This window comes from Phascolarctos cinereus, unplaced genomic scaffold (assembly GCF_003287225.1).
Source record: "Phascolarctos cinereus isolate Bilbo 61053 unplaced genomic scaffold, phaCin_HiC Scaffold_1;HRSCAF=81, whole genome shotgun sequence".
NCBI lineage: Eukaryota > Metazoa > Chordata > Mammalia > Diprotodontia > Phascolarctidae > Phascolarctos > Phascolarctos cinereus.
In genome coordinates, this window is record NW_027555514.1 from 174,518,486 (window position 1) to 174,541,799 (window position 23,314).

General features: G+C 35.6%; 1 pseudogene; it reads right to left on the reverse strand.

Annotated features, from left to right (window-relative positions):
* Positions 1–12,294: 12,294 nt before the first annotated feature.
* LOC110213774 (large ribosomal subunit protein uL4 pseudogene) lies at positions 12,295–15,343 on the reverse strand (annotated as a pseudogene).
* Positions 15,344–23,314: the final 7,971 nt, after the last annotated feature.

Here is a 23,314-nt window from a genome sequence, read left to right on the forward strand (position 1 = left end):
AGTTATTGTTATTATTATCACTACATACAATGCATATATGCATACTCACAAAACAGGCTTGTTGACCTGACTTGGTATCAGTGAAAGGATCTGCCTTGGGAGTTTCCTACACTGTCAGAATTACAGGTTTGTTTAAAAAATAGAAACGTTTAAGTTAAATATATTAAACGCTTAATTTAGCTATATATTCTCGTAGATATTCTGAGTCAATAGTAACATCTGCAATTGCTTGATAGATCTTTGTATTAATATCCCTCCATATCCCCATGAGTAGGAAGATTTAGTTTTCAATGACAGTGGTCTGCACAGACCACATGAGAGATCTATATACTCCACTAACAATTTTCTCCATATTAGAGCTAAAACCTTTCTTCTTATTAGTAGTCATGTGACCTGTGGGCTGTCAGTGTCACAAGGTGATAATGAGGGCATAATGCTCCAGCCGCACCTATCCTACAGGGATAATAGAAAAGGCTGCCTTTTAACTTGGTTTGTAATCACATAAACAGAGTCAAATAATGGAGGTAGAGTCAGCAGAAAGGATGGCATTCACAGGTTTCTGGCTAGAACCTTGGCTACTTTCCACAGGGACAATAATAATTAACCACAGAGATAGGAAGAGAAACCTTGAAGGCAGGGAACACATTCAGAAGACTGCAGTTATAACCACTAGGCTCCAAAATGTTGTCCATGTAGCCATGGCTACAATTCCTACAGAGGGATCTCACTGGGAGCCCCTGGCTTCTAATACCTGAAACCACCTCTTGATTTTGGAAGTCGATCACTAAACAAATATTTAAGCATCTGCTTTCTGCCAAGCACTGTGCTAAGAGCTAGAGATACAAACAGGCAAAAATATGGGCCCAGTCCCTAAGGTGCTCACAATCTAATGGGGGAGACAGATACGCAAAGAGCTACAGAGATATAAGATTGGTACAGTGTAAAAAGAAGGTAATCTCAGAATGAATGTAGGGGATGTAGATGACTGAGAAAGGCTTCTTGTAGAAGATAGGATTTAAGACCAGCATCACTAGATAGCAGAGCAATTGGAGAGAGTAAATTGTAAGAAGACTGGAAAGGTAGGAAGGGGCCAAGTTGTGAAGGTCTTCAAAAGACAAATAGAAAATGACCAACAAAATGAAGGACTAGACATTTTTTCCAATTTTGTTGAACTCTTGAACCTTTAAAAATATTAAATTTGTGTGACAGAAAAAGCAATGCCAGCTAGCTCCATAGTCTAAGACTTCAAGATTCCTAACAAGGTGAAAACCTTTATAAACTAACAGCAAAGAAGATTAATTCCTAACATGCTCACTCAGCACCCTCTCTCTCACCACTCACCATGCTATGACACAGCTGCACATGTTGACCCAAAAGGCTGCAACAAAATCCAGCTCTACCTCCCTTCCCTTCCCAGTGCCATGGAAAACCAAAAAGCAGAAGTTTCCTTTGGCTGGGACTACTGCAATTGCCACAACAGTATTCGATTAGAAAAGCTAGGAACAGAGGGAACTGAACCAGGATTCTAGTGTATACTTTGATCTTACCACACCTGCCTGAAGTAAATGTCCCAGCACCAAACTGGGACAAGTTCTGTGCCCCCTCCCTAAGTCCCCACAACAGAAGTCACCTGGGACAGAGACTAAAGCTGTTGAAATTTAAATTGCTTAGTGTGGGAGTCAAGCTAAGACAGCTTTGAGGTCCAGCCCCCAGGGAAACCAAAATCAAAATGAATGGAGTCATGAAGTGAGCAATAAGGGGAAAAAAAAAAAGAATGAAATCACTAATGATCTCAGGGGGAAGAAAATTCAGTTAAAGAACTTGAGCGTAAGCAGATAAACCAACAAGAACGATACTAATAACAGAAAGGCATAAAGCCTGAAAATCAGCAAAATGAGTCTAGACATCTGTGAATAATTGTGCAAGACAAAAGGAAATGAATCAACACCTGATGATGCAGAGTTCCTCATGGACTCCCAAGAGAGCATATAACCACAGCAGGATTTTCCTGAATGGTTTGAAAAAGAAACGAGAATTGTGAAAGAAGAATTTATAGCCTACACAGTATAAATAATTGGCAAATAGAAAAACCTGTATCCATAGTAATAACAGCTAACATAAATAATATCTAACATTTGCATAGTACTTACTATGTGCCAGGCTCTGTGCTAGGTGCTTTAAAATTATAATTTCATTTGATCTTCATAACAACTCTGAGAGGTAGATGTTATTATATCCCCATTTTACAGATTTGGTAACTGAGGGAAACAGAGGTTAAGCAACTCGCCCTGGGTCACATAGCTAGGAAGTGTCCTGAGGCCAGATTTGAATTTAGGTGTTTCTGTCTCCAGGCCTAGCACTCTATCCATTGCACCACCTACCTCCCCGTGATGCTTTGTTATGGTAGCAAACCTCACTGAAGAAACATAAGAGAGAGCAACTTATTGGGAATATAAATACACAGAAGTGAAGGAAACTCTGGAAGAAGAGAAGCAAAAGCAATAATGTTTAAAAAAATATGACTTCTATATAAGCAAAACATATTAATCTTGAAGACAGGATACATAAAGACAACTTAAGGATGATAGGTCTCCAAGAAGAATACAACAGATTAAAAAAAAAAACTCTTGAGCACCATGATGAAATAAAGAATCCAAGAAAATTGTCCAGAACTTCTGAACATAAAAAACATAGTACTAATAGAAAAAACTCAGGTCACCTCTGGGTGGGAAGGTGGAGGGGAAAACCATGCTACAAATGCAAAGAATCAACACTATCCACTGTGCAACCTACATGCTTCAGCTTTTCTACACCTCCCATAAACTGTAGAAGGGAATGCCATGTATTCTAAGGAGCAAAGAAGCCTAATATGCTACCCAAGACAATATACCCTGAAAATCTGAGCCTAACCATTAATAGAAAAAAAAAAGAGTATTCTAAAAAAAAAAAGGTATGTAAAGAATTCCTAGAAAGAAAATCTGAGCTGAACACATTCTTTGCTTTCCAAACACCCCAGACAACAAAAATAAAAGAAAGGTTAATAAATATTACAACCACAGACAACAACAAAATCACGACAGGAGATCATTAAGAGATTTTTTTTCTGAAAGCACACAAGGAGACAGGAGTGAAAGCAGAAGTCAAATAGAAAAGATGGTGAAGAAGCAGGCCTGAAATATCATAGTAAACTTCACAACATTCTGCTTATAGGTGAATCAATGTTTTTGGTGGACTAAATTATAGAACTAAAGGGCATGTATAAAGGGGGAGGATAGGAAAGACAGAGGGATATATTATTAGATGCACCCTAATGAAGTCAAAGGTTAACAAGGAAGGAGAAAGTCTTGCAGTCTCTCAGAAAGAAGAGTGCCTACAGGAGAATGGGTGCAAAGAGAGATTGAAGTGAGGGGAAGGAAAGAGAGAGATCTTGTTTCACTGGATAGAGGAAGTACTACTGATGAACACTCCCATGGGGAAAGAAAAATATTCTACATTAGGAGATGGTAACTTAAAATGGGTATAATCTACAGATATTTGGTTGTTAGATCACTCATCTTGTCATGGAAGAGGGAGGAAGGGAAAAAAAGATCAAGAAGACAGGGAAGAATATGGGGTGTATCCTAATTAAAAGGCAACTAGGGGTGTAGTCAAAGAACAAATCATAGAAACAATTGACTATGTGAATTAAATGATAATGAAAAAAACATAGCTCAAAATTTTGGGGAATATAGCTAAAGCAGCCTTCAGGAGGAAAATTATATACCTACAAACACCCATTAGTTAAATAGAAAAAGAAATGATTAATGAAATGAATGTGCATTTTTATAAAATTAGAAAACCAATAAATAAATCCAGAATAAACATTAAAGATGTATTAAAAATTAAAGGAGAGATATATAAAATGAAAAGAACAAGGAAAACCCTATAGAAGTGATAAATAAAATTAAAATGGTTTTTTGAAAAGACTAACAAAATTTATAAACCATTAGATAATCTTATTAAAAAGAAGAGGGAAAAATTAGATCAACAAAATAGCAAACAAGTAAAAATTACAATAAAAATAAATAGAAGTATCAAAGCCTACTATGCCTTAGTTATGTTCTAACAAAGCTGAGAACATAAAAGAAATAGAATACCTTCAAAAAGATAAAATATTCAAACTAACAGAAAACAGAGATCTTAAATAATCTAGTCTTATAAAAAGAAACAAATCTAACTTTAAACAAGCAACAAAAGGGAAAAAACCCTGGTCCTTCTGGATTTACGGAATAATAATGATGATGATGATGATGATGACATAACACTTACCATATGCCAAGCACTATATTAAATGCTTTATAATTATTATCTCATTTGATACTTGTAACAATCCTAATAGGTAAGTGCTCTTATTTTACCCATTTTACAGATGAGGAAACAGAGGTTAAGTGAAAACAATTAGTACCCATACTACCTGAATAATTCTCAAAAATTAAGGGAAAAAAGAGTACTGTACCAGAGTTTTTTAAATTTAAATTTTTATATTTTATAATTTAAAATTTTTAAAACATACAATACCAATTCCTAAACCAGAGAAGGATAACCCACAGAGGGAGAATATAGGCCAAGATCATTAATGAATTTTAATTCATAAATGATAATAAAATCCTATCAACAGATTACAACTATTTATCCCAGAAATTACTCATTATAGCCAAGTTGGGCTTATATCAGAGCTATAAGAATGGATGGTATGACATTAGGAAAATAATGAATATAATTAATCATATGAAAAACAAAAACTTCTAAAATCACATGGTTATCTCCACAGATTCAGGAAAAAAAATCTTTGGAAAGTACAATACTCATTTATGCTTTAAAAAATATCTATGAAGTACAGGCAGAGTAAGACCATTTTTAAATTCAAAAGTATCTAAAACCAAAAGCAAAACATACACAATATACAGTAGAACCTTTTCCAACAAATATGAGAGTAAAACAAGAATGCTCACTCTCTCCACTGTTATTTGACATAGTCTTGGAAATGCTGGCAAAAGCAAGAAGACCAGAGAAAGAAATTAAGGCATAAAAAGAGGTAAAGAAGTGATAAACTATTACAATTTGCTGATGATATGACAGTACACTTGGAAAATCCTAGGGAATCAGCAAAGGTACTAAGACAATCATTAGTTTCAACAAAGTTTCAGGCTTCAAATCACTCCCCCCCCCAAATCACCTATATTTCTATACAATAATACCAAAATCCAAGAGGCAATTAAAGGAAGGAAAACACCATTCCAAATAATCACAAAATATATAAATTATATGGGAATTAATTTACCAAAGCAAACAAAAGACTTGTTGCAAAGTGTTACTTAAAAAAATAAAGGATAGGAGCAGCTAGGTGGCACAGTGGCTAGAGCACTGGCCTTGATGTCAGGAGGACCTGAGTTCAAATGTGACCTCAGACACATAACATTTACTAGCTGTGTGACTATGGGCAAATCACTTAACCCCAATCGCCTCACCAAAAATAAAACAGAATAAGATAAGATAAAATAAAATAAAATAAAATAAAATAAAATAAAATAAAATAAAATAAAATAAAATAAAATAAAATAAAATAAAATAAAATAGGACAACTTAAATAGCTGGAAGAATAGTAAATGTTCATGGTTGGACTGCACCTACATAATAAAAATGACAAAACAGGCATGTGTAATTTGCACTTCTAATACTGTATAAATTAAATTATCAAGGGTATACTTTATAGAACTTGATAAAATGTTATCAAAATTCATTTGGAAAGGAAAGAATACCTAGAATTTCAAGGAAAATGATAAAAGGAAATGAGGTCAAAGGAGGAATAGTACTTCTAGGCCTCAAACTATAATATAAAACAACATTCATCAAAACCATCTGGTATTGGTTAAAAGATAGAGAGGTAGCTCAACAGAACAGACTATATGGGAGAATCAGAACTCAATAATTCAGCGATTAATTAACCAGAAGACATAAATTACTTATTAAAGAACTTCCTAAATGATTTTTAAAAAAAAACTGCTAAGGAAAATGAAAAGAAGTCTGGCAGAAGTCAGGCTTAGCCCAACAGCTTCTACCATCTTCCATAATCCATTCTAAATGCATATGTGACCTTAATATTAAAGAATTTTCTGTATACTATTAAAAAAAAATAGAAGAGAAGCCAGTCATAGGCTTCTTACAGCTATGGGTAAAATACATTTTATTAATAGAACAAGGAATAGAGGCAATTATTAAAGGTAAAATAGATAATTTTGATGACATGAAACTGAAAAGCTTCAGCACAGACAAAATTAATATATCTAAGATAAGAAGAGGAGTGTCAGAAGGGAGAAAAATCTGTGTACCAATTTTATCTGATAAAGGTTTTGTATCCAAGGTGTAAGTTTGTATGTCTATGTATTTATACATATGTGTGTGTGTATATATATGTGTGTATACATACACACACACAAAATACACAACTATATGTATGCATACATATGTGTATATGTTTACATATCTACATATATACAATTTAGATATGTGTACATACATACATACATACATACATACATACATACATACATACATACATATGAGACCAATGGCCATTCCCCAAGAGATAAATGGTCAAGTGATATAAATAAAGTTCTCAAAAGAATTGCAAATTATTAATGACTACATGAAAGAATGCTCCAAATCACTAATTAGAAGAGAAATGTAAATCAAAACAACCCTTAGGTTTCATTGATGTGAAGCAAAGATGACAAAAGATGGGAACAATCAATGTTGGCAAGGATTGTAGAAAGATAGGCACACTATAATGCATTTCTGTTGGAGCTGTCATTCAGCACAACCATTCTGGAAAGCAATTCTGCAGTTATTAAAATAAGACAACGATTATATCCACACTCTTTGAACCTGAAATTCCATTACTACGTTAATATTCCAAGGAGACTATTGATAAGGAGAAAGTCCCCATATACACAAAAGTATTTATAGCAGTATTTTTTTTGTGATAGCAAGAATTGGAAACAAAATAGATTCGTATAGATTGGAGAATGGCTAAACAAACTGGGGTATATGAATGTAATAGAATATTAATGTGAATGAAGAATATGGTGAATACAGTGATGCATAAAGGAATCTACATGAACTGCTGCACAGTGAAGTAAGAAGAGCCAATAAAACAATATATACAATGGCTACAACAATGTAAATGAGGAAAAAATAACCATAAAAATCAAAATTCAATGTTGCAAAATTACAAAGATAAGGTTGAAAGAAGTGATATGAGAAGGCAATCCCACTCCAACTCTTTGCAGAGGGAAGTGGTCCACAAGCGTTGTGAATTACACATACTTTAAAATCATTTTGATCTATTGATAATTTGTGTAGATTTTTTCATTTTCTTTTTCTTTTTTTGTCTTTAAAACATTATTTGCTACATGGGTTGAGTGTCTGGGAGGGGTAAGGTGAGGGATACTGGGAAAAACTATGGTGAAGTTAAAACAAAAGCTATCAATAACACTTTTTTAGAAAAGCAAAAAAAAAAACCCTAACAGAAGATCTCATATTGTTCCTAAAGTAATAGGGAGCCATTACATTTTATTGAGCAAAGAGAAGGGGGAGTGAGAGACCTTTCAGGGAAAAGCATGTTAGAAGCTTAGTGGAGGATGCATTGGAATGGAAAGAGATTTCAATCAGTGAGACCAACCAACAGATACTGATATATTCCAGAGTTAAGGTGATAAGGGACAGGGAGAAGGCGAACAGTTGAGTAAGGGGACAGATGGGAATATATACAAGGAATGTTGTGAAGATAGAAATGACAAGACTTGCAACAGACTGGATAGGGGGTGGGGTGAGTGTGATTGAAAATTTAAGGATGACCCTGAAGGTGGTTTCAACATTAATAAAGTATCAGGAGAGGGAAGTGTTTTGGTAAAAAAGATAATGAGTTCTGTTTTGGACATGTTGATTTTGAGATATCTATGTAACATCCAATAAGCAGTTGGTGATGTGAGATGGGAAATCATAGGAGAGGTATATTTTTATCTGAGAATCATCTGTATAGAGATGATAACTGAATTTATGGAAACTTAATGATATCACCAAGTACAATAGTTTAGTGGGAAAAGAGAAGATGGTCATAGAAAGAACCTTGGGGGATACCCACAGTTAGCCTCTAGGCTGTGACCTAGAGGACCACCTAGCAAGAGGCTGAGAAGCAGCAGTCAGACAAGTAGGAGGAGGACCAGGAAAGAAGAGTGAATACCTAGAGTATTGAAATACCTAGAGTAATGAAAACCTAGAGAGAGAGAATATCCAGAAGAAGATAGTGACAGTGTCAAAGCTGCAGAGAGGTTACAAACAATTAAGGAGAAAAAACCATGAGATTTGCCAATTTAAGAGATACTAGTAACTTTAGAGAAAGGAAATTCAGTTGAATGATGAGGTTGGAAGCAGATTGCAGAGAGATAAGCAGAAAGTGAGAGGAGAGGAAGTGGAGGCACTGATTATAATTGGCTTTCTCACTGGGTTTTGCCATGAAAAGAAAACATATAGGATGATAGTGTAACCCTAATCCCAAAGCTTCATTGATATGAGACTCCTGATTGATAGAGACTGCTAACTCCTTACATGTTGGCTTTTTCCCATAATCTTTTCCTTCAGCAACATGAAAGTGGAGTTGGAATCTTCTTTTTTCTCTCCTGAAAAACTGTTTACCACTTCTAGGGTTATATCCCAAAGAGATCAAACAAATGGGAAAAGGACCCACATGTACAAAAATATTCATAGCAGCTCTTTTTGTGGTGGCAAAGAATTGGAAATTGAGAGGATGCCCATCAATTGGGGAATGGCTGAGCAAGTTGTGGTATATGAATGTAATGGAATACTATTGTTCTATAAGATGAACAGGCTGACTTCAGAAAAACCTGGGAAGACTTATATGGTCTGATGCTGAGTGAAATGAGCAGAACCAGAGGACTTGTATACAATACAGCCACGTTATGCAATGACTAGAATGTTAAACTGAACCCTTCTCAGCATTACGGGATCTAAGACATCTCCAGAGGCCTGGGATGGAAAATGCTGTCCACATCCAAAGAAAGAACTATGGAAGTTGAATTGCTCTCACTTATTTTTACCTTAAGTTGAATTTTGTTTCATCTTTCTGATGGTTCCTCCTATTGGTTTTAATTTTTACTTACAACTTCACTAATGTGAAAATATGTTTAACAGGTATGTAAATGTAAAGCCTATGTCAGATTGTGTGCCGTCTTGGGGAGGGTGGGGGGAGGAGAAAAAGGGAGAAAAAATTTTCAACTCAAAAGCATATGGGAAAAAAAATTAAAAATAAATTAAATTAAATTAAATTAAAAAAAAAGAAAAACTGATGCCAGAAGTTCCCATGGCAACTTCAAAGCCAAAAAGAGGCTGAAGAGAGTAGAAGAGACTTGAAGCTTCAAGAAGCTTTCCCACTCTCCCCAACTCTGACCCACCATTCATCTCCACCAATGAGGTAGGTAGTCTAACTATTGCTATGTTCATTTTACAAATGAAGAAACTCTTTCCGAGAGGCTAAAAGACTTGCCCACAGTCATACAGTTCAAAAATGACAAAACCAGGACTTGAACCAGGGCTACTGGCTCTAAGTCCAGTATTCCTTTCATTATATTAGGTCAGTTCAGTATCTGTTTGGTGACCTTTGAGAAATACCCACTCTAAGACGGTATAAAGCAGAGTCACTCATTATTTGCAGGTTAGGGTTTAAAGTCAGTATATATTGAGAAGAACTACATTTAATCAAAATTACTCACGCAATTAAATTGAAAAAGAGGAGAGGTCCAAAAGAAATTGCAAAGTTCCTTTACTGATCTCATGAATTTAAAGCCCATCTTTTTTTTAAAAAAATACTAATATTCCATTAGAATTGCTAAATGGCAATGTCACAGAATACAACTGCCTCCAAAACATTTTAAAAGTGAGTATCACTTAGAGGATAATGGAGAGGCTTATGGTTGGTGTGAACAGGATGCAACATATAACTAATGGGAATTGCTGAAGAACAAAAGTTAAGGACATCATCAAGAAATTGTATGATAGGAAAAAAAAATGACCTGGTCATGTAGTAAGAATGAAAGATGACAGACAGATAGCCAGAGAACTTCACTGGTACTCTTATGATTAAGGAGACCTCAAGGAAGGCTCCTAGTGCAGTGGATGAACTTTCTGTTTTCTGGAGGCCTTCTTCCTATGTTTAATTTATGGTAGGAAATGGATAAGAGTCATGGATTAGGTAGGCATGGATAGATTGTGATCTGCATTGTTCAAGTGTAACCGCTGAGATAAAATCCCAGATTTGTCTAAGTATTTGCATACTCTTGAAAATTCTTGAAATCATCCATAATGCACAGAACAGTATTTTTTCTTTTTTTTTTTATTTTCTACATAGGACTATTTTTTTAGACAGTTGTAGCTGAAAAGAGGCTAGGGTGACTTTCAAAGATAGCAGACTATATCAGAGAACAGAGATATGAGATAGTAGCCATGAAAACCATTTAATATAAATGTAGTTATTTATTACACCCAAATAAACCCTAGATTAAGAGAGATGGGAGAACCAGAATTTCTACCCAAATAGAAGAAAACAGAAACAAAGACTGGCTGTCAGAAATTAATTAAGAAAAAATACAAGCAAAAGGCCTTCCTGTAATCTCAAATGGTGTCATTTAATTTAAAAATACTTATTATTAATGCTTAACATGAAAGTTACTGTACTAGGAATATGTCCAAAATTACTGCTTTCATACTTCTCTTTTGTGACAGACTAAACCTTTTACTTTATTAAAACTAATCAAAAGGAAGACATAGTTGCTTTATGCTGCTTGCTCATTATCTTGGTTTTTTGTTGCTGTTGTTTTTTCATTTGGTTACTATTTCTACAGGTAGAAACAGAAAAGAGAAGGTAATCACTGTTAACACCATAAGTCTCTTTATAAGTAGTGAGACTTTTCTTCCAACTCACTTTTCTTTCTTTTTTTTTTGTTCAATTGCCATTTTGACTTTATCTTGCTTACAGTGTAAACTGTTAGTCTATACCTAGATTTTTGCCATACTGTTTTCCAGTTTCCCAGCAGTTTTTGTCAAATTGTGAGTTCTTGTCCCAAAAGCTGGGGTCTTTGGCTTTATCAAACAGTAGATCACTATGGTCATTTATTACTAAGTCTTGTGAACCTAATCTATTCCATTGATCCACTACTTTGTTTCTTAGCCAGTATGAGATTATTTTGATAATTACCACTTAACATTTGGTTTGAGTTATGGCATGTCTAGGTCATCTTCCTCACATTTATGTTTCATTAAGTTCCTTGATGTTCTTGATCTTTTGTTTTTCCAGATTAATTTTGTTGTTATTTTTTCCTGGCTGCAAAATATTTTTGATAGGTATGGCAGCAATTAATTAATTTAGGTAGAATTGTCATTTTTATTATATTGGGTTGGCCTACTCATGAGCAACTGATTTTTTCAGTTGTTTAGATATGACTTTATTTGCCTGAAAAGCATTTTGCAATTGTATTCATATATTGCCTGGGTTTGTCTTGGCAGGCAGACTCTCAAGTATTTTATTGCAGTTACTTTAAATGGAATTTCTCTGTCTATCTCTTACTGCTAAACTTTGTTGGTAATACCTAAAAATGCTGGTGTTTACGTGGGTTTAGATTACATCCCACAACCTTGCTAAAGCTGCTGATTATTTCAACTAGCTTTTTATTGATTTTTTAGGATTCTCCAAGTATACCACAAAGAGTAATAGTTTTTTTTCTCATTGTCTGTTCTCATTCCTTTAATTTCTTTTTTTTCTCTTATTTCTATAGCTAGCATTTCTAGTACAATATTGAATAATAGTGGTGACAATAAGCATCCTTGCTTCATCCCTGATCTTAATGGTAAGGCTTCTAGCTTATCCCCATTATAAGCAATGTTTGCTGATATTTTTAGATAGATACTATTTATCATTTTAAGGAAAGCCCCATTTATTCCTATGCTCTCTAGTGTTTTTAATATGAATGAGTGTTGTATTTTGTCAAAGGCTTTTTTCTGCCTCTATTGACATAATCATATGATTTCTGTTGGTTTTGTTATTGGTATGGTCAATTATGCTGGTAGTTTTCCTAATATTGAATGAGTCCTGTGTTAAGATATTAGGAGATACCCTATTTTCCAGAGCTAAGGCTCAGCAAGCAAGCTGTGCCCTGAGTTTGGCATAACAACAATGCTTTGCACTCACCCTCTGGATAGTCTTAGCTACAGCAAAATCCCAAAATTTAGATTTATAATTTTCATATTAATCCCTATTTCCCAGGGGATCCTGAGCTGAGCACTAGGGCTGCAGCTGATGTGCCACAGCAGAAAGTGATCAATCACATCTCTTGACACTCTGAACCATCCTTGCACCTGTAACTGCTAAGTGAACTGAACCAGGTGCTGCTCTCCTGTTCCTGAATGATCACAAGGTCCAACAACCCTTATGACTTGAGACAAGCACAAGGCTCAACAATTCTAATAACTTGTAGATTGTTCCCATAGGACCCAAGAATACCTGTATTGTCCCAAAAATGCCTGCACGCATGGGTCTGCCATGGGTACTGTTTACTTAAGACCTAAGAATGACTGTGTTGTGCCCTGCCTTTTTGTGGTTTTCATGCTTAAAAACTCTACCCCTTCCACAGGCTAAAAACCCTCCTTCTCAGGAGGATTTCCACAGGTTTTCCTCACTTTGAAATTAAACTTCTGTTTGATTCCTGACTCTACTGTCTCTGGCCTGCTTTGTTCAGCTCTGGCCACCCAAAGATTAGAGAATGGTCCTGGTATGGTTGATATCTGCATTCCTGGTATAAATCCCATCCGGTTATAGCATATGATCCTGGTGATACATGGATGCAATCTCCTTGCTAGCATTTTGGGTTGTTTTTCTTTTTTCCACATCAATATTCATTAGGGAAATTGGTCTATAGTTTTCTTTCTCCGTTTTAGCTCTTCCTGGTTTAGGCATCAGCACCAAATATACATCACAAAAGGATTTGGTAGGATTCCTTCTTCACCTATTTTACCAAATAGTTTATATATTACTGAAATTAATTGTTCTTTAAAATGTTTGGTAGAATTCTTTTGTGAATCTAGCTGGCCCTGGGAATTTTTTCTTAGGGAGTTCATTGATGGCTTGTTCAATTTTGTTTTCAAAGATGGTGTTATTTAAGTATTCTACTTCCTCTTCTTTTAACATAAGCAATTTGTATTTTTGTAAATATTCATCTACTTCACTTAGATTGCCACATTTATTGGCAATAATTGGGCAAAATAGCTCCTATAGTTGCTTTCATTTCCTCTTTCATGGTAGTGAATTCACCCTTGTCATTTCTGATACTGGTTATTTGGTTTTCTTCTTTCTTTTTTGTTTTAAATAAATTAATCAATGATTTATCAATGTCAATGGGTTTCTTTTTCCTGTAAAACCAGCTCCTGGTTTTTATTTATTAGTTCAATGGCTTTCTTACTTTGAATTTTCTTAATCTCTCCTTTGATTTTGAAGATTTCCAATTTGTGTTTAATTGGGGATTTTTAATTTGCTTTTTTTCTAGTTTTTTTTTTTAGTTGTATGCCCAAGTGATTGATCTGCTCTTTCTCTGTTTTATTGATGTAAGTGTTAAGATACATATAAATTTTCCCCTAAGTACCACTTTGGCTACATCCCATACATTTTGGTATATCATTTCATAGTTGTCATTCTCTTTAATGAAATTATTAATTATTTCTGTGATTTGTTCTTTGATCCACTCATTCTTTAGGATTAGATTACCTGGTTTCCAATTAATTTTTAATATATCTTTCAATGGCCCTTTATTGAATGGAATTTTTATTGCATTATGATCTGAAAAGGATGAATTTAATAGTTCTGCCTTTCTGCATTTGATTGTGAGGTTTTTATGCCCTAATACATGGTCAATTTTTGTGTAGGTGCCACATATGACTGAGAAAAAGGTATATTCCTTTCTTTCCCCACCAGTGGATGAACTGATAGGCTGAGTTTATTCAGAAGGCTTATTCTCAGCAGCAGATTTCTTTTCAGCTTTGGTCTTCTTCTCCACAAGTTTCTTTTGCTGCTGGAGGCTTCTTTTTCTTGAAATTTCTTTTCTATTGGTTTCTTGTCTCCTGTAACCTTCATTGTTCCTGCAAGCTTATTGCCTACAAGCTTCTTACCCTTCTCATCTACCCCTTTCTTTGCCTTCCAAATCTTCTTTAGTAAGATAGTACTTTTATTTTCTCTGATTCTTAGCCTGGTGTAGAGTTGTATTTCAATGCATTGTCTTGGCATATGAATTCAGTTTCACCATGATTCTCAAGTTTTCAATGGATTCTTCTTGAATACTCATTGATGAATCTTTTTGCATGGTGCACAGAGGGCCCTCTATATCTCTGGGCTTTTTAGAATACTGGTAAGATGTGTTGGTCATTTTGTGCATAGAAAATTGTAGTGACTCTTCAGGTTAGCAGGCTTGCATCATTTACCATATAGGTCATCCAGCTTGCAGAAGGCACTTTCAGTCCAAATACAGAAATGCCCCACTGTGCCCACCAGAAGCAAGATTCGAAAGGTTCAATTTGCTCACTTTAAGGAACCAATACCAGGAATGTTTCCAAAGGCCTTGACAAACACCACTGTATTTACTATAGATGATACAAGGTCCCCTGCACTGGATCGCATGATGATTCCACATTTTATTCTTACCAGCTCACATACACTGAGAAGCATAGACCTTTTTAATGTCATTCCATGCCTTCAGCTTCTTAAGCAGCAAAACTGCTTTCTTGGTCTTCTTAGACCCCTCAACTTTATCTTCAGTCACTAAATGAGTTGATGACCTTCTGCCATGACCAGTACTATCAGGACAGAGGCTGCCAATGCAAAGCAGATGGCATGATGTTTTTGTGTTGTGTTCACTCTATGATGCCACCAGCACTAAGTCTTGGTGGAAGCAAACATGTGACCTCCTTAGCATATATTTATAAAAACACCCTGGCCAGAGCAGTGAGTCTCTCTACCCCAAATATGAGGAATTCGAGAAATAGCTCTGCCAAATCCCAAAAACTCAGCACTGCTCTGATGACCTGCTAATTCAATGACAGCATAAAGTTGCCAGTTATTTTTTCTCAAGTTGGTATGAAAAAAATTACATTATCTGGAGAAATTGGAGCCTTCACACAAGGTAATATTTTTGCCAGATACTTCCCTCTTTCTGCAGTACACAGATATAAAGGGACGTACACAAGCCATGATTGGCACTGGAGAGTAAGAGCCATTCCAACTCTCTTTTCCAATGAGAACATTTCTTTCTACCTGACCTCCTACATTGTGCTTCCATCTTTTGTCAAGAAACTCCCTCCAACCTTTCCCTCCTCCATCAAATATTTGCCTTGTTGTACTCCTCTTAGCAAAGGACTCCTCACCTTTCACAAATACCACTCTGATGCCTTGTTACAATATGGAAATGACCCATAGTTCTTGAGGGCTATGCCGCTGGATCACAGTCTCTGTTTGGTTCTTATCACACTGGAAAGGCTTCAGTTGTGATGCTATTCATGGACCAAGTCAGTTTTCTGGGACAAGGTTAGCTAAGTGTGAATAGAATCAGCTCAGATAGGCTGGCTCTTTGGTGATGAATTCTTTGGCTGTGGAAAGTAAATACAAAATGGCCTTTGTTTCTGTGGTGCCCCTTTCCCTTCTATAGAGGTCATACCAAGTGGTGAAAGGGAAGTTAGAAGAAGAAAAGAGACAGATGTCAATAAAACATTTTTAAAATACTCAGAAAAAGATCAAAAAGAAATTCAGAAAGGGAAACAGTAAAACAGGGCAGTGTTAGTACTATTGTGTTAAATTTACAAAACACTTTTATTTTTAAAAGTGTGCTATGTGAAATAGAAATCTGTGGTGTCATATACCTTTTCCTCATTTGTGTATGACACTGTTTGTGTTTGTTTTTTATTATGTTGGTAATTTAAAAAAAAAAGGAAAAAGAGGCAGAGTGTACTAAGAATTACACAGTTTTTAGATTATCTATAAAGCTTAACTGTCAGTACTGTAGCGAAGGTCCTTGTCCAATGAGTAACGTATGGATATACTACTGCAGGAACCGAATCATATCAATTGACATTTTCCCTACAAATGTTTTCTAAGACAGAAGTTGTAGCTAAAGGGAAAGATAGTTTATAGATTCTCCATGGAGAAACAAATAAGGAGTTAGCATGGTTTGTAAATCTAAAGTTGGGACTTTAGAGGCCATTTAATCTCATGCCCTTATTTTACAAATGGTGACACTGAGGCCCACAGGAGTTAAGTGACTTACCTTCGACCTCAAAATTCTGGATTGGACTATAATGTTCCTGGAGTTTTTGTTTTGGGTTTTCTTTTAGGAGGTAACCAGTGTATTCTTTCTATTTCTACTTTGCCCTCTGGTTCTAAGAGATCTGGGCAGTTGTTTTTTGTTTTTGTTTTTTTCTGGTCATGGCATTCAGACAGTGCAATGATTCTTAAATCTCTTCTAAATCTGCTTTCCAATTCAGTTGTTTGTACTATGGGATACCTATAATGTTCTTATATATTTCTCAGCATCTTGACTTTATTTTACTATTTCTTGTTGCCACACAGAGTCATTGACTTATTTGCTCTCTTTGAGTTTTCAAAGAATTTGTTACTTAGGCAAGGTTTTGTACCTCTTGTGCCAAGCTGTTAAATTCCTTTTCCCATTCTTTCTTCCATAGATCTCAGTTCTTTTCCTTTTTTTTCCTCAAACTCTCTTGTTCCATTTATAAAAAAAATTAACTCTTATTTAAAACTCTTGCTGCATCTGTCTCAAGAATTCTTAGAAGTTGAGGTTTTTGCCCAAGCTATGTTTTTCCCCAATCACTGCCTGTAGATGTTTTAGTCATTCTCCTCTTCTGCATTTGTGTTTTGAACATCCTTGCCATCATAAATACTCAATCTGGTGGGGTTCCTTGTTTGCACATTCTTCCAATCTACTTCTTGACTTGGGACTTGATTTTAGGGGTTGGCTCTATGACACCTCTGATCTAGTCCTGTTTCTACTTTCTTGGGGTAGTAAGCGGTTTGCTTTCAGGATTTCATCAATAGATTGGAGAACTGCAAGCTCTCAGTGCTCCCAGAGTGGTATGATCCAGGCCAAAATCTAACTGCTCCCTTCCCTGGTCTGAATTCTTTAAGTTCCTGACCTAGGTTTGGGTATGAACAAGAGCTGAATGCTGCTAGATTTCGGCATCTCTCAGCCAGCTGGAAAAGTTCTGTTGGTTCAGAATGGCAGAATTGCGGCTCCCCTTTATTCTAGAGACTCCCTGATAGACACCTAGGGTCTGAGCCAAGCCGATGCTGCATGCTTTTGAACTTCCTTCTTTCTCCCATACACTGCCCAGATGGAACTTCACCTTCCCTGAGGCCACCCCCAGTGCAAATCTGCCCTGGATCCATGACATGGAACTGAATAGTGAGCAATAAAGCTGCCAATTTGTACCTATTTATATTGCAGTGGCCCAGTAAGAGTCTGAGGGTGCCCAGTTGTGGTCACCTCTTCTTGGAGGGACTTCTTTTTGTGCTGGTCTACAGCCCCTCCCTGGGTTCTGTAACAGTCCATGAGTTCTTGGCCTGACCCCAGTCTCCAGTGCCCACAGACCTTCCTACCTGACTCCTTATTCTCACCTGGGCTAGACAAAGGACTTACTATGACTCTTTCTGGATTTCTGCAACAGCATATGGTCTGGTAAATTTTCTAGGTCTGTTTGGAGGAGTTTTGTGGACAGGAGTTTACCACACTGCTTCCTAATATTCCACCCCAGATCATACCCTAGTAGAACATGTTTATATAGGGAGATTTAAAAGATATTTAAAGTATTTCAAACAGAACATACATCCTAGAAGAATTCCCCAAGATTAGAATAAGGGGAAATTAAACAACTTTGTCTTAGAGGAATGGTGAAGATAACCTATAGGCTAGACAGAAATGATAAAAGTTAAAATAATATTGCCAGATATTCTATATATGAGATTCATCTGTACTTTGGTGAATGCTTTCAATTAGATGAAAAATATTTCTCATTTAAGCTTAGGTAATGTTGCTGATGACTGCCAGGAATAACTACTATCCACTCTGATCAGCATAATGCATCTAATTGTAACTAGTGATGTTGGTGGCTAGGGAAAGTAGGCTAAATGCCCCTTTATATCAACTTTGTAATTGATGTGACTGCTGATAGGGGTAAATAAGAAAATGGCCACTTGGTAGATTGCTAATTTATTTAATTACTCTTGCTAATTAGATTCTATGCTGCTGAAGCAAGTGCTATCAAAACATAACTTCTTAATTGCTTGAACTTTTATTTTATTTTACTATATTTGGTCCCCTTGGCAGAATAGATAGTGGACTGAACTTGGAGTCAGAAGACCTGTACTCAAGTCTTGTCTCTGACACATACTGACTAATGTGACCATGGGTAAGTCACTTAATTTCTCAGTATCCCAATTAACTCTCTAAAACTTTAAAGTTGTAAAGTGAGTTGTTGAGCTGCGTTGGTAAAATGGATTTTTTTTTTAGTTTTATTTCTTATTATGAACTTTATCACCAACAAACACAAACATTTCAATACATGAACGTAGAGGCTTTGGGAGACCTTTACAGGATCATAGACAATTTAGATGATTTTCCCAGGATGATAGGGAGTTCTTACACTGTTCAGAAATATTCAGTAAAGCTCAGTTTGTTCTGGGTTTCTAATGACTTTAAAAAAGAAAATTTTACTCAAATATTTAGGAACCAGTAGGGGTTTTGTAAGGCTCAAATGAGATAATGGATGTAAAGAACTTTGTAAACCTTAAAGCACTATACAAATGCCAGTTATCATTATAATTATTATTACCACTACATTATTATTATTAGCCTATAGTCACCAGCTCTCCAGTGTGGTGATGACTCCATTCTCTCTACTATGCTCCTGCTCACCCAAGAAATGTTTATAGAACAATACAGGGGTTTCCTGTAAATGTTTAACAACCAGCCTATCTAAAAAATAAATGCATGCACACACACTTTTAAGTTTAATCTACATTATTAATACTTAAACTTAGATAATCATCAAAACAATAAATCAAACCCTGATAATAGCAATCACCAATTTTTGAGATATAAATCCTCCCACTGAAAATTTAACAATAGGCTTTTGCAAGCTAGTTACAGCTGACTGCAGAGCAGCACTGGGTGTCAGGTAAAGGAGGCTGAGAGGTAAAATCAAGGCACAAGTAGATGAACACAAAAACTGGAGAGTAAAAGAAGACAAGATAGATTTATTGAGGGAGTGGACTGATACTGAGACTAGGCCAAAATGGCTGTTCTTGGAACTGGTGACAGTGAAATTAGATCTACAGGTTCTTACCTATGTTTGTTCTTCTCCTCACCTCCTACCCACCCCACACCACCATACATAGCTTGGGAAATATTCACCCCAAGTTTAAGTGATTCCTTTCTTCAGTAACATCCCTTCAAAACAATTGAAAGAAAGGGATAGGAAGAGATAAAGAAGTGACCTTGGCAGTAAAACCCAACATAACTCACTCTGTGTGTGTATATGCACATCAGATGTATGTGCACATATATGTGCATATGTGTATATACATATATGTACATATACTTACAAATATATTTATATTATATTTATATAATATATATTTATTTCTGTGTATATATACGCATACGCACACACACATATATCTTCTTTGAATGTCTGGTTTCATTTCTCTACCAGTTAGTATAGCTAATATATTACATGGCAGTTAACAATGATTTTATCTGAGACATATTTGGAGATCTGAAGAAGGGAAAACAGCCCAAGAGGAAGAGACATACTTTGTGTTACTCTGGGTTGGAGTTTGAGCTGATTAGCAAGAGAGTTTCTATAACATTAGAAATTGACTGGATGTATTTCTAAGCATGACAGCAGTTATTGTAGAGTCATGGATGGACAGCAAGTCTCAGAGTCATGAAAACTTGAATTCATGTCCTGCCTCTAGAGTCTGTGACACCCAGCCAACTCACTTGCCTTCTCAAGGTTCTAGGAAACTCAGACTACATGTTGCAGAGAAGATGTACATATATGCATTGGTAGAGAATTTCCTGATCGGGCCATTCCCTATTTCAATGAAATCCATATCCCCGTTATATGCCACAGCCATTGCCTTTGAAGGATATGTGAGAATTAATAAGGAGACAAGCCAATGTTAGAGAGTAATGGAGGTTAACATGGCTGTCCCCTGGTTTACCTGAAAGACATGAAATCATATACCCAGACCCCATTAAAAACTACCCTAAAACCAACCAAGAACACTAGTATGAAACCAATGAATCCTATTATACATAGTTTATTTTTTTAAAGTATATATTAAATTTCTTAAGGTAGTAACAAAATTGCCCTCTCTATGCTCCCTTATGAACCTCTTTTTGTTTTCTTTTGTATATTTAAAATGTTTTAACTGATTCTTTGCTTCTTTTTTATTTTGCTTCTTTATCCCTACCTACTACCTTCAACTTTCTAAACCCCTCAGGAGCCCCCTCTTGTTAAAAATAAATATAGCCAAACAAAACAAAAATCAAAATATTAGCCATGTCTGTACAATATGTCATAACCTGTACTTATAGTCCAGAGTTTTTCTATCAAGAGACAGGAGCCTTTTTTTTTTATCATTAGTCCTTGAAAGTCATGCCTGGTCACTGCATTGATCAAAGTTCTGAAGACTTTCAAAGGTTTTCTTTTCTTATATATTATTGTGGTCATCATGTAAATTGTTCTTCTAGTGCTACTCTTTTCACTCTGTATCAGATCATAATAATCTTCCCAGTTTTCTCTGAATACATTTTATTTGCTTTTTTTTTTCTTATGGCACAATAATATCCTTTACATTCCTATGCACAATTTGTTCAGTCATTCCCCAACTTACATATACCCATTTTATTTTCATTTCTCTGCTACAACAAAAAACTCTGATAGTAAATATTTTTGTACACATAAGTCCTTTCCTTCTGTCTTTGGCCTCTTTAGGAAGTCTATTAGTAGTATTATTGAGTCAAAGGCTACATATAGGTTAGTGACTTTTTAGGCATAATGTGGAGAGACTTTCTATACTGTGAGTTCCTCTTCCTGATGAAATCATAGGTTTAAAATAATTATTTTACATTTTCAAAAATCCTGTAACTTTTAGTGCCCTGGAGCAAAGCATTATTACCCTAATGTGTTTAAGATTCTGTGTGCTATATTCTCCAAACTAAGATCTAGCCCTCTAAATTGGGGGTCATTTGGGAAATCCCAAAAATATCTTACAAAATATCTTGCTAGATTTTTTAAATTGTTTTTTTTTTCAAAAAGCTGGGACAATTTGCTTTTTTTGTTGTTGTTGTGCAGGTTTCATTTATTATTTCTTGAAATATAGTTCTGAAAAAAAAAATAGGCTTTTAAAAAGTCTTCCTTTCAAATGGAACTGAATGACTAAGCTTTTAGACCCAAATCACTCTAGCTTTCATTGAACAGTCAATAAAAGCCCTAGCCCAAGACTCTGTGGCTCATTGTTTAGATTTTTATGGTTTAAAATAAGTACAAATAGCAATTATTTTCTGTTCAGGCCACAAACTTTGAGGGTCTTCCCTCCCAGAATGATATTTTTGAGATGGTAAATTAGGCCATCTTTTGTCTCAATCCTCACCTAGCCCTTAGTTATTAAATGGACATTGCCTCAAACAAATAGCAACCTAGGAAAGATCTTAATTTAGAAAGGCCAAGTCACCAATGTATCTCAGGCCATCCCCAGTCATCTTGACTTTTGTCTTGCCACTGGACTTTGATGAACCTAGAGGACAGAGGCTGGTCATGTGTTCTGCCTCACTTAAATTCAATTCACACTCAAGTTAAGACATCACCCTTGAGATGTCATTGGTCCTCTTCAAAAATTAAAGACAACAATAATAATAATAATACTTGGGAAATAGCTTTAAAGTAACAGTGACATCTTGGACCTAATCCATAGTGTTATGAAGACCAGCATAAACCCATATGAATGAGATTAGCTTGATATCAATGATGAGTGGGGAGTGGGGATAAAAAAAGGTAGCAAATACCTTACATTTATAATGATGTACTTTGCAATTTACAAAGCATTTTTATATGCATTATCTCATTTGAATACACTTGGAAGATGACTTTCATTAGAGGCATTAAAAGTGCAAATCTAACAACAGGGTAAGAGTGATGAGAATTCCAAATAAGGCTGTGGGTATTGGGCTGAAAAGGTATTAATTCTAAAATTGACTTTAGACTAGTATGAAAAGGGGAAAAAGACTTTCAGTTTTAAGTTTCTCCTCTACTTTTTTTTTACTTCTAAAATTACATCTGATAGTATTACTTTTTTTTTTGGTAAAAAGATGACCTGGAGAAAGATTCCATTAACTCTTTCCCTGAGTGTCTGCAGGGTAGATATTTTCTGCCTGGTGTCCATAGAACCAATGTATTTCTTTTAGAGAGTTGGGCCTGTGTGTCATCTGTACTTTTAGATAACAGCAAACATGGAAATTATAACAGCACTAAATGAGCATGACTATCAATTCTGATCAATATACGTCTCTGATAGAAAACTTGGAGCATACCTGATCCAGTTAACTAGGCCCCTGACGATGCCACGTGAGCTCTGTATCACCAGTACCTTGCCTTTCTTTATTTCCATTATCCATCAGGACAGCCCATGAGGGAATGCTGGGGAACTGTGTAGTTCTCTGTAATAAGCCACAGTGCTAATGAGGCATAACAAATTTAGTAAGTATCATGTATAATGTTGATCTTCCATTGACAGTATTACCCATATAGATTACAATTTGCCATTTGTTATCCACCTAATATAGATGAAATGGGAGGATGTAGCTACTCTTTCCATAGTTAAAATATTTTTCAGATGGTTGTCATGCTCCAGAACTAAAACTCAGTAGCCGTAGCCTCTGTTTTTGCTGCTGCTGTTTCTCAGCAGGATTTGCTGTCTGTTCTTCCAGGAGGTCAGCCAGATTTTGTCTTTCTCACAGTTTCAATTTTCCCCTGGGATTAAAATTCTAATATATTTCTGTAACCCAACTACTGAACCCAAGATAAACAAGGACCCAGAGAAACATGGCCCTGGTACCATCCTTTCTTTAGAAAGAAGTCTGCAATGATC